Source organism: Muntiacus reevesi, chromosome 2, assembly GCF_963930625.1.
Source record: "Muntiacus reevesi chromosome 2, mMunRee1.1, whole genome shotgun sequence".
Classification (NCBI taxonomy): domain Eukaryota; kingdom Metazoa; phylum Chordata; class Mammalia; order Artiodactyla; family Cervidae; genus Muntiacus; species Muntiacus reevesi.
Genome location: NC_089250.1, coordinates 176,467,960 through 176,480,453, shown reverse-complemented (window position 1 = coordinate 176,480,453; position 12,494 = coordinate 176,467,960).

The window sequence follows — 12,494 nt, the reverse complement described above, 5'->3', positions numbered from 1 at the left end:
TGTTAGGGCCGCTGTCACAAAGCACCACCAACGAAGCAACTTCAACAGAAATCTATTCCTGCACACCGTGGGGTCTGAGATCAAGCAGTCAGCAGGGCCGCGCTCCTCCGAAGGCTCCAGGGAGGGTCTGTCTGTCCTAAACCCTGCCCCCTCCCCCACAACTGGTAGGTAGTTCCTGGGCTCCTGGCAGCGTGTCTTCAATTTTCCCATGGCACCCTCCCTGTGTGCCTGTCTCCAACTTCCCCTTTATAAGGACACTGATCACAATGGGCTTGAGTCCCACCCAGCTCCGATACAGGGCTTCCCAGCTGGCTCTGATGGTAAAGAATCTGCCTGCAGTGCAGGAGACCTGGGTTCGATCCCTGGGTCGGGAAGATCCTCTGGAAAAGGAAATGGCAACCCACTCCAGTATGCTGGCCTGGAGAATTCCAAGGACAGAGGAGCCTGGCAGGCTACAATCCATGGAGTTGCAAAGAGCCGGACACGACTAACACTCACATCTACGATGACTCGATTTCCAAAGAAGGTCCCACTTCAAGTTACAAGGGGTAGGGTTTCAGCTGTTGGATTTCTCAGGGACACAACTCAGTTTATAACAACAACCGCGTAACTGACCATCTGAAACTGGGGCGCTCGGGACAGTGAACCAGGGAGCTCACGGTCTCTGCCCCAGGATCGCAGGTGGGATGGTGAGTGCTGGGGACGGTCTCGGAGGCCTGGGCTACCCCATGAGCAGGGGAGCAGGGGGGTCAGGCAAACCTTCAGCGTTGGTGCCGGCTCAGACCGGAGGCTCTGACTGCAAGTAATAGAAACACAGCTCCAGCATGGAGGAGGGTTCTGACCTTACCGACGAGAGCTCAGGAGAAAGGGCGGCCCTGGGGTGACTGGTGGACTCAGCGATGCCAGCTGGGCTCAGGTCCTCCCAGCGTTGGCCTCCTTTGACCTTGACGGATCGACTCTCCTGATTTCAAGGTGGCTGCAGGCCTACCTGAGGCCCCCGGGTGCCCCATCTTCCCAAATCAGGATGTGGAGGCCGTTTTTGCTTCCCGCATCTCTTTTCTAGGAGCACACGTTTCTCAGGACCTCTTTACCCCAGCCCACTCTGCCTCGTGTCTTACTGGCCAAAACGACACCAGGCGCTTCTGTCTAAACCACTTCCCAGCGAGGGCTCTATGACCACCGGGCTTGTCTCAACCCAGCTGTGAGTCTTGCTCAGGAGGCTGGACCCTGGCTCTCCTGAAGTCGATAGAAAGATGGTTTCAGGACAAAAATCTGGGTTCTCATGGAAGGAAAGAGGAGTGGGGAGGGGGCTGCTAGGTAGGCACTGTGAACGCATGTGCTGCAGGAGAGGGGACAGTGTCCTGGAGACCACCATCATCTCAGGGAGAGATTGTCACAGTTGGGCGTGCGAGTGAGAACCAGGAACCACGACCCATTGTTCTTTCTAGTACGTTTATTAAATGCAACGTTTTGAGAAGTTGGCAGGGTAGCCACGTCTCCTAAGGTGGAAAGTGTGATAATTGAGGTCAGATAGTTTCCTTTATTGCCCTGGCTTGAAATCATTTCACACCGATTTGCTCCGCAATGCAGCACTGCCACAGAGTACCGATGAGGAAAAGGCAATCAGCAACAATGATTGTTACCAAGCAACCAGCAGCCACAGCAAGAATTAAATAAAAGGACCGTAAATGGACCACGAAAGTCAATCATCAGAAAAAGGCCCCATATGGGAGAAAAAGAATAGGAGAGAGTTATCCAGTTTCTGTTAAATTTCATTGAAGAAACGACATGCCACGGTGCAACTATGCAACGTCTGTTCACTCAATGTAGAAAATTAGGAAGATATGTATCAAAAAGAAAACTAATCACACGCATGACTTCATCGCTGATGACTTTTAAGAGCTGGGTACATTTTCTGCAGAACACGCAAAGCCTGATCCCCTATCTTGCTTTATCCACTTCACCTTACGGGGTGTTTCCCTGTGCTATTAGAAATCCTTAGTGGATGTCACTTTAAGTAACTGCACAGCATAGGCATTGATCAATTACTCTTTGCAAAACAGTGTAAACCAGCGCTTTGGAGGGACGGTCACCGGAGGGGAACGGGGGCAAGCTGAGAACCTAAGCACCAGGCTTTCCTCACTGTTAGTTCTCATGGTGAATTCTGACGTTAGCTCAAAGGTGTGGCTTCCTGCTAATCTCCAGTCTGGGAAAAATAAAAACCTGTGCTGGGAATGGGGTGGGAGGAAGGTCTCTGGATTTTTGGAGTTGCATTGCTTTGTGCTGCAAACCATAAAGCAAAACGCAAAACTATGGAATTATTTGAAGCATTCTATTTTTTTTTTTTTAGATTGGCCATCAAAGACATTAGTGCTTCCTGGAATCACAATGACTGGGCTTCAGCTGTAGCCTACATTCTCCCAGCTTCTCTGGTGCGATGGTTCCTTTGGAACCTCTACAGCTATCATTATAATCATCTCTCCTAGGACAGTGCTATTATTATTTTTTTTAATTGAAAAAATAAACAACAACCACCCTCACCATAGTGAAGGTCCAGAAATACTTTTTAACTGCCATGCTGGCAACTTCCCCTGCAATGTGATAATGGCATGTGCCAGGCCAGACCACCTGAGAGGGCATGAATGCCAGTCGTTTAGCCTGGTTACGCCCTGGGGAAAAGGTGGGCTTCACCAAGCATAAGTCAGGAGCCAGGATTTAACTCTCGTGTTTCTCTTTGCGAGAAGAGCGTCTGCTCTCTCGGGTGGAAACCCTGCATTGATGGTATCATGTGAGACCCTGTTCCCTGGTCTCCTGGGCAGCAGCATGTGAACCCCCATGCCCCCAGTGCCCCGAAGTGGGTTATCTTACATTATTCAAGTGGCCAAGTTCAGCAGAAGGAGTGTGGAACTCGGGAGCAAGGTGGCCCTGGACTTCGACCCTACATCCGTGCTAAGTGGCCTGTTTCTGCGACTGGACCAGGGCCCCTGCTTGGCCCGTGGCAGCCTTGCTGTCCTCAGCTGTAAAACAGGAAAATGACACCTGCTCGATGGGACCCAGGACTTAGCAGGGGCTTAGGATGGAAGGAGGACAGCCTGTGCTCAGAGCCCAAGGTCGCGTTCAAGGTGGGGCCTAACGCAGAGCGAGGCTGCGGCCCAGGCAGGCCAGAATCTGTGCAGGGAATTACGCCCCTGCCGAGCGCGGCCCGGCCAAGGAGAAGGCCCTTTCCGCAAACTGCTGTCTCTTCATTCATCTGATTTTCCAGGCTAACGCTCTGCATGGCTTTTGGACAGACTTCTGCCCTCAAATCTAAACGGACAACACACCGATGCCCTCTGAGCCAGCTTTTTTTTTCTTTTGAATTAAATTTTAATGAAGAACGTGCCTGTGCTCAGAGGCATAAACATCCAGGACTGCTGCTCCTCCTGCCTGAAAAGCGCCCCAGTGTCTGGATGAAAAGGCCATTTCTCTCTGTAACAGGACAGTCTGGACATAGCAGAGACAACAGGCCTGGTTCTGGCGGGACTGGGCCTGCTGGGGTTCTGGGCTGGGCCAAAGCCTCTGTTTACAGAGAGAAGCCAAACTTCCTGCTTACAGAGGAGTGAGGAAGGCCTATCATTCCTCATTCACCAGGGTTCATTCTCACTGCTGGTCACAGCAGGCTGCAACAGCAGGAGAAAGCAGACAAAGGCGTTGAGATTCAAGGTGACGTCGGAGAAAGAAAGGAGATGGGATCTCCGTTTTTCTCTGCCCCCCTCCGAGTATGTGTCTACTTAAAAAAACAAACACATCATTTAATTGGGTCCTGTTGGTTTTTAAAATAACACAAGGTGGTGGTGGTGGTGGGGGCGCGGTGCGTGCACACAGGCCAAGATCCCTTGCTGGCTCTCCTGCTGAGGCCTTCTGGGGTCGCCAGGGCAACAGGGCGCGGTCCTGACCCCTCTCTGGGGCGCTGCTGTTCCCGTCGGTAAGTCTGGGAGGCCCAGGCAGGCAACTCCTGTTACACTGGTGAGAGCGGCTGGGAGACTTGGCTTAGCTCTTCCTCTCACTCTCTAGAAAATTCTTTCTGCTTAGAAAAGAGGTTTTGTTTGACTCCTTTTCTGGCCTCGGAGGCACTAAAGGGAGAGAGAAATAGGGACCCACCCCGAGGTGTCAACAGACCACTGCGCAGGCTCCAGGGCCCGCGCCTTTGTTCGCTGGGCTGCGGCTGGGCGCGTGGTGTGCGCACCGTGTGGGCCCAGGAGCAGCACCCGGGCCTCGCCAAGCGCTGGGGCCGGCAGACCTGTGAAAGTCGCGTCTATGTGACCCCACGGACTGTAGCCCCCAGGTTCCTCTGTCCATGGATTCTCCAGGCAGGAATACTGGAGTGGGTTGCCATGCCCTCCTCCAGGTGATCTTCTGGCCCAGGGATCGAACCCAGGTCTCCCGCATTGCGGGCAGATTCGTTACCAACTGAGCCACCAGGGAAGCCCTTCTCCTGTGAAACCCAGCAGAAAACAGGAGGCAGGGGCGGAGAGGGGCCGCGTCGAGGCCTGGGGACAGGGACGTGATGCTCGGCCAGGCTGTGGGCAGGCTGAGCGGGGCCTCCTGTGACCACATGAGCGAGGTGGGCTTGCGACGTGCAAGGAGGGGACCAGGCGCGGTGGAGGGAGGGGGCCGTTAAATAGGAAGGAGAGCAACCCGGCCCACCCGGGCTTGGAAACCACTGCCTGCCTGGAGCCCGCAGTGCTGGGCGCTTCCTGGGGCCGTGTTTGTTCCCGGGGTGAACGGAAAGGCGGCTGTCCTGGGAGGTGTCCCCGCCCTGAGCCCTTTGCCTTCATTCGTCTGACGATTGCCGAGCCCCGTCAGCACCGGAGCATCCTTGGGAACTCAGGCTGGGTGCCCGGCGCTGACTGTGTCTGCATGCGAAGCGCCGACACGGTCGACGGTGGCCCCACGGTACCACGGCAGTGTTTCAAGGCAAGTTCTCCGAGGCGCTAGAGCGGGGTTGGCGGTGGGAGCGTCTTAAGTCAGCTCAGCTGCTCTAACAGAATGACCATGGACTGGGTGGCTTAGACAACAGCCATTTACCTCTGACTGGGTGGAGGTGAGGATGCCCACGGCCAAGGTGTCAGTTTATCGACGTCTGGTGAGAACCTGCTGCTCTGTAGTGGGCGGGGCCGGAGGAGGGTGAGAAATACCGCTCTTGCATCTTTTCCTATGAGGGTGCCAACCCCATCCGTGAGGACCCTCACGACCTGGCTGATTAGTGTTTCAGCGAAAGAACCTGGGGGTGGGAGGCAGGGTGGGGGGCATACACGATACGTTCAGTCCAACAGCAGGGAGTAAGGCTCCCTGTGTGCGAGTCCTGGCTTGTTCCTTATTAGCTACATGGCTTCATGCACGTGACGTGGCCTTTCTCTACTTCAGCGTCATCTGTAAACTGGGGGTTTGTGATGGCTGAACCGTGTCCCCTGTGAACTCGTAGGTGGACGCCCTTACCCCCAGCGCCTCCCAGCATGACCTTCTCTGTAGAGGTGAGGAAGGCAAAGCGAGGTCACCAGGCTAGCCCCGAGACTGGCGCCCTTGGAAGAAGCGGTCAGGACGCAGACACACCCGGAGGGAGGAGCGCGTGAGGACAGGAAGACCTCCCCTCCCCGCGCCAGCAGAGAGGCCTCGGAGGAAACAAGCGCCCATCGCAGATTTTCAGGAGGCGCAAGTGGTCAAGAACCCGCCTGCCCATGCAAGAGAAGACGGTTTGATCCCGGGGTCGGGAAGATCCCCTGGAGAAGGAAATGGAAACCTACTGCAGTATTCTTGCCCGGAAAATTCCATGGAAAGAGCCGCCCGCTGGGGGTTCATGGGGTCCCAAAGAGGACACAACCGAGTACGCACACTCCACCCCAAACTGTGAGAAAACAAGTGTCTGTTTTCTAAAAGCTGCCCGTCTGTGGAAGGGTGCTGCGCATGCATTGTACTAGTAAAATTTATAATAAATGTTCGTGTGTAAATACGCACTGTATGCCTCCCAGCTGTTACACAAGTGCCATCGGCCTGACCTTTAGGGTAAGTACTTGCTGATTTCCTAAGTAACCACTTTTAGGTTTCCTCTTACCAAGGTGGGATCCATCTTCCTTAGGGCCTGGGGCAGTGTCCTGGCACATACTGTGATATTTTCAAAACACAGAAGTGGGTAAACGTCTGAGAAACAATTTTACCCAGCAACCAGCAATGGCAATTATGAGGCTTTAGGATAAAACGGCAGAAGGGGAAAAGTCTTTTTAAACTCAAAATTTTAAAATTTTGAGGCGCAGCTCAAAATTTTTACACTTAACAGAATAAACTCAAAACTTCAAAAAATAAGAAAACAGCCACAACAGTAGCTACCACAGGCTCAGCGCAGTGTCTGTGGTCCAGTCGTGTCCGACTCTTTGCGACCCCAGAACCCACCAGGGTCCTCTGTCCATGGGATTTCCCAGGCAGGAATACTGGAATGGGTGGCCATTGTCTTCTCCAGAGAATCATCCTGATCCAGGGCTCCTGCACTGCAGGCAGTTTCTTAACCTTTTGAGCCAGGGAAGCCCTCAGTGCTAAACTAACTCTGAGCCAAACTGTTTTTCATGTTGTTGTTTAGTCGCTCAGTTGTGCCCAACTCTTTCGTGACCCCATGGGCTGCAGCCCGCCAGGTCCCTCTGTTCATGGGATTCTCCAGGCAAGAATCCTGGGGTAGGTTGCCATTTCTTCTTCCAGGGGATCTTCCCCATCCAGGGATCGAACCTGAGTCTCCTGCATCGGCAGGTGGATTCTTTACCACAAAGCCACCAAGGGAGGCCCAAACCTTTCACGCACAATCCCATAAATAAAACTTACAAAGTAGGCGAAGTAGCAAAAAAAAAAAAAAAATCTGAAACAGTATTTCCTGAATAGTTAATGATCAACTCGCCCTCCGTTTATTGATTTGACCGAGCATTTACACCGCACCTACAGGCACCGGGCCCTGGGGAACCTAAACTGAGGCCGGGCAGCCTCCAGCCGGCGAACACTCCCAGCATTATCACAACAACCCAGCGACCCAAGGTCTGCTCTTGGTCTGAGCGGGACGACCTGGGCGGGGCCCTGAGCCCCCACCAGACCCACACGTGAGTCCCCGGCACACGCGCAGCCGGCTTCACGGTGACGTAACAGGCGTGGCCCCGGCGCAGACCGGAAGGAACGGCGTGACGCGTTGTGCGCAGGCGCGACTGCAGCGCGGCGTGCCTCTCCCCGGCCGCCGCTAGGGGGCGCCGGGGCCGCCCGCGCTATGGGGGAGGGGCGGCGGCGGCAGGCGGGACCACGTGCGCACCACGTGGCGCCCCCCTCCCCTCGGGCCGTCCCAGACCCCGGTAGGGCAGCTAGGCCGGCCACGCCGCACGGCCTGCGGCCCGAGAAGGCGAACAGATGGGTCTCCTTGACGGCGCCCCCGCTGACCTCTGACCCCACCACCTTTAGGGTTCACCCCTCGCCGGTGGCCAGCGCCGTGTGTTTATAAACAGAACTCCCGGCGGGACCGAAAGCCCGGATCGCGGACTCACACCCCGACGGGGAGCGGGACCGTCCGTGCCCGGCGCCTCCCGCGCACGCGCCCCGCGCGAAGCCGCGAGGCTCCTCCCGCGCCTGCGCGCTGCGGGCGGGGCGGGCGGGGCTGCGCCGGGCGGGGCCGCGCGGCCAGGAAGGGGCGGCCGGCGGCCGGGAAGGGTGGGCTGGGCTCCGGGGCCCCGCCCCGCCCGGTCCGCCCCAGCCGCTCCGGGCCTTTTGACCTGGCCCCGCCCCTCGCCTGTGCACAGGCGGGTGGTCGTGCGGGTGAAGTGCTGGCCTTCCCTGGCTGTGTCCTCGGCCCGCACTGGCCGTCCCCTCCCCCGGGGCAGGGTCCACCTGGCCCTGGAGAGAGCCTTGGACACGCCCGTCCGCCCGTGCTGGTGAACGGTGAACAGAATGCGGTGTGCGCACGCGGTGGAATTGCGGTTCCGCCTTGAGCAACAGAGCAGAATGCGTGTCCTGTGTGTTAGTCACAGCATGCGCTAACATGGGTGGGCTGGGGAGAATAATCCAGACTCACAGGGACACGGGCTTTCTGATTCCGCGTCCGCCAGGTCTCTGGAACAGGCAGATTCACGGACACGGGCTGGGGAGGGGGGCAGTGTGAACGTCCTTAATGCCTCTGAACTGCACACTTAAGGGGCTTTCCTGGCGGCATCACCGACTCAAAGGACATGAATTTGAGTAAACTCCGGGAGCTGGTGATGGACAGGGAGGCCTGCTCTGCTGCAGTCCATGGGGTCGCAAAGAGTCGTACACGACTGAGCGACTGAACAGAACTGGTGGCTCAGCGGTCAGGAATCCGCCTGCCATGCAGGAGACACAGGAGACACCGGTTTGATCCCTGGCTGGGGAAAATCCCCTGGAGGAGGAAATGGGTGCCCATTCCAGTATTCCTGCCTGAAGAAGCCCATGACCAGATGAGCCTGGAGGGCTACAGTCCATGGGCTCAAAAAGAGTCAGACATGACTGAGCATGCACACGCAGAATGTACACGTAAAAACAGTGAAGGCAAGTAAACTGTATGTTATACGTATTTTACCATCTCCTGCCCCCGTACCTCCCCTATCAGATCAAGTTGTGCCTAATTTTCACGCTGTGAAAATATCCTGTTTTAAAAGGCCTGGACCCCTCTCATCCTGCCTGTGTCATCTCAAACCCCTGGAGCCCCAACCAGGTGTCTTACCTGGAACTCACCACCCTCGTCACTTCTCTTTGCTCTTCTGACAGAAATGCATGGCCCTCTCCTTTCCTCGTGGCGTGTCCTTCTCGTATATTCATTTACTTAATCGACACAGATCCATGCTTAACTTGTGCTAGACTTTCTGCAAGGAGCTGGGGATACACGGGTGATCAAAGTGGGGGAGGGCTTTCCTCTCGAGGACTGGGTCTGGCAGAGGACACAGTCAACAAACAGAAAACTGGCAGATGCTGGTTGAGTGTTTAAGAAGCCTCCATGGATGTGACAGCAGCTCCTGATCTGAGATCTAATCTAGATCAGGTGACCCAAGGAGCCCTCTGAGGGCTGGCTGTTTGAACAGAGACCTTACGAGAGATAAGGAGAGGCCATGGAAGATGGGGGAAGGGAGGGGAATTTCCAGGAAAAGGGATAGAGAGGATGGCTCATGGAAAACACCCTGAGGCCAGAACCATCGCAGTGTGTTTGAGGAACAGAAAAAAGACGGGGTGGTAGAAGCTGGTGAGCAAGAGTTTTCAGAAGTGAGGGCTGAGAGAGAGGTGCTCCCATCACTAAAACCAGGGGACAGATGACCCTTGAGCTTACTAGTGCAAGACACCGTCTTGTCTGACTCACAGTTTGATGGCTCAGCCCGGCAGTTCTCACTTGGGGGTGGTGGGGGCGGGTCTCGGGCAGTGACCAGGAGGAGATGGTGGGGAGGTATGGGCAGCTGATGCCTGGATGGGGCTGGATGTCCAGGTTGGCAGGCAATGCCGGCTGTCAGCTGGAGGCTCAGATAGGGCTGCCCAGCTGTGGCTTCCTCTGTGTGTGGTCTCAGGGAAGGTGGACTTCTTGCAAAAAGCAGGGTGGCCAAAGGAGCCAGGTGGAAAGGGCCTTTTAAGACATATCCTTGGAAGTCACAGTCATACGTGGTTGGTCGGAGCAACTGGAAATCTGCCCAGCTTCAGGGAGAGGTGATGGAGACCGACCTCTTGGCTGGAGGAGTGTCAAAGACTTTTGGAGTCATGTTTTAAAAATCACTACACTGAGGGACTTCCTTGGTGGTCCAGGGTCTAAGGCTGTGTGTTCCTAATGCAGGAGGCCTGGGTTTGTCCTTGTTCTGGGAACTAGATCCTGCATGCTACAACTAAGACCCGGCACAGCCAAATAAATACTTTAAAAATACTTAGTTATTAAAAAAAAAATCACTACACACAGGTGACCTTAGCTCTTTTTAGGGATTGGGAAAATGATGCTTCCAGGCGAAGTGACTTGCCCGGGGTTAGAGGGTGGAGCCAGGCTGGGACTGAGTGATCCAGGTCCCTCCATCTGCCCTAGCGGCCTTGGCTCCAGCCACAGGGAAGGGGCTTCAGGATCAGAGCCTCCCCACCCAGCTGTGGCTGAGGCTTCTTCTCTGGAGGCCTCTGGAGCACTGCCCTCGGATTGCCGTTCACTGTCTGTCTCGTCCACTCCCGGGAGTCTAGTGTGTCTCACCCACAGCTGCCTTTGCAGCCTCCAGCTGGGGCTCAGCCTGCAGGAAGCGTTGATGAAGCCCCCAAGAGGAACCTATGAGTTTAATGCAAGTGTACCCAGCCTTCCTAACTGCCGCTTGCAACAGCCATGTAGTCATCAATGTCCTCCCAGCAACCCTTGGACCCATTTTAAAGATCAGCAAATAGAGGCTCCAGAAGGGAGAACCAGGACTCAAGCTGCAGTGGGATTGTTTTTTTCCACTGATGACAGCCCTCTCCCCCATCGCCCAAACTTGTCACGGGTTAATGAGGCAGTGAGTGTGAGGTTTCAGTCAACTGTGGAGCCCCCCAGGGGCAATCGTGAGGAGTCCTTATTAAAATGCACATGTCTGGGGACTTTCCTGGTGGTCCAGTGCCTAAGACTCTGTGGTCCCAATGCAGGGCGCTTGGGTTTGGTCCCTGGACAGGGAACTAGATCCCAGATGCAGAAACTAAAGATCCTGCATGCTGCAACTAAGACCCGGTGTGGTCAAATACATAAATATTAAAACAAAAAACAAAATGTGCTTACATCACACCTCATCTTGGAAAGAACACACGCTTTGGCAGCCTCGCCTTCCTCAGTGGCACCGATGGTTGATTTTAAAAAAAGATGCTCGGGGAGGCTAAGTGCAGGGGATCCACAAGTCTCATCACCTGTCAGCAGGATGGGGAGGCCCAGGTGTGACTGGGGGTCCCCAGGATCCAACAGGAAAACTCGGGGTCCCTGCCGCACGTGACTTGTCCCCCTGCCAGCGGAGTGGAGGAACTGGCGGCGTCCCAGATACCACTCATCCTGAGTAGTGCCATGAAGGTCTTGCAAGACACGGGGCCGGCGTGTTAATTCCAGGGCCGCAGACGTGGAGGCAGTTCTGCTGCTGCTGCAGGAGCCGCAAGGCCGTGCGTGCTGCTGTGACGGCAGTTCACAGGGATGGCAGGCAGCTTCTCTGAGGCCTGTTTTTAAAGACTCCAGTGTCCCTTGTCACCAAACCGTAATTTGCTCAGAATTTTTAAACTTTTATTTTTGGCTCAGTTTCCTCTGGCAGTGTTTCACTCCCTCACATCTGGATAAAATCCAGGAGCTATTTCAATATCAAGATATGTTAATATATCTATCTCTGGAATGTCCTGTTATTCTTCATTTCTTTCTGGCTTTAGAAATAAAAAGTCTACTACCACACACACACACACACACACACACACACGATGTAACTTAATAATCCAGGTTCCTGTACTTTGCATAAGCAGTATGATCTTGCGGTAACAAACAGAGTTTGGTAACTGAACGCGTGAGAACATATTACACAGTATAGGTTTGGAATTCTAACATTTAATGAAGTTGGAGACCAGCTCTAAAGCAATAATACTCAGTCATACTGAGTGAAGTAAGTCAGACAGAGAAGGACATCCCTTATAAGTGGAATCTAAAAAGAAATGTTACAAATGAACTTACTTACAAAACTGGAAAGCAGCTCACAGATTTAGAAAATGAACTTAAGGCTGCAGGGGAGAGGGATAGTTTAGGAGTTTGGGAAGGTCGCGTACACACTGCTAGATTTAAAGTGGGTCACCCACAAGGACCTCCCGTATTGCACGTGGAGCTCTGCTCAGCGTTACATGCAGCCTAGATGGGAGGGGGATTTGGGAAAGAATGGATAAATGCATATATATGACTGAGTCTCTTTGCTGCTCATCTGAAACAACCACAATATTTACCCCAATATAAAAAAAAAAAAAAATAAAGCAATGATACTAAAAATGTTGTCTGCGGACCGCTCCTGGTCTGTTCATTGTTTGCTGATCCGTGACAAGAAAGTAGAGAAATTGGAAGTGTGTTTAGAAACTTCTTTAGCAATTTGACCTTCTAACGGCATCCAGGAGTGGCTTTCATAGACTTGTCACCTGTTAATGTTTTCTAAAACTCAGTGGGAAGAAGACCCAAGTCTGGTCCTTCAGCGCACGCAGCACTCACTGGAGATTTTTGTCCATGACTTCAGCTCTATCTTACGCCCTGTCTTAGAGAACGGTCAGTTTCCCTGCGGCCTCTGGGAGCTGCCGTCACACGGGTGGGGGGACTTCCCTGGTGGTTGGGGCTAGGACTGTGTGCTCCCAGCGCAGGGGCCCTGGGTTCAACCCTGGCTGGGGACTACATCCAACATGCCGCAACTAGGAGTTTGCATGCTGCAAGACCCGACACAGCCAAATCAATCAATCAATATATATTAAAAATAGAAGGGTGGGTACACAGCAAAGGA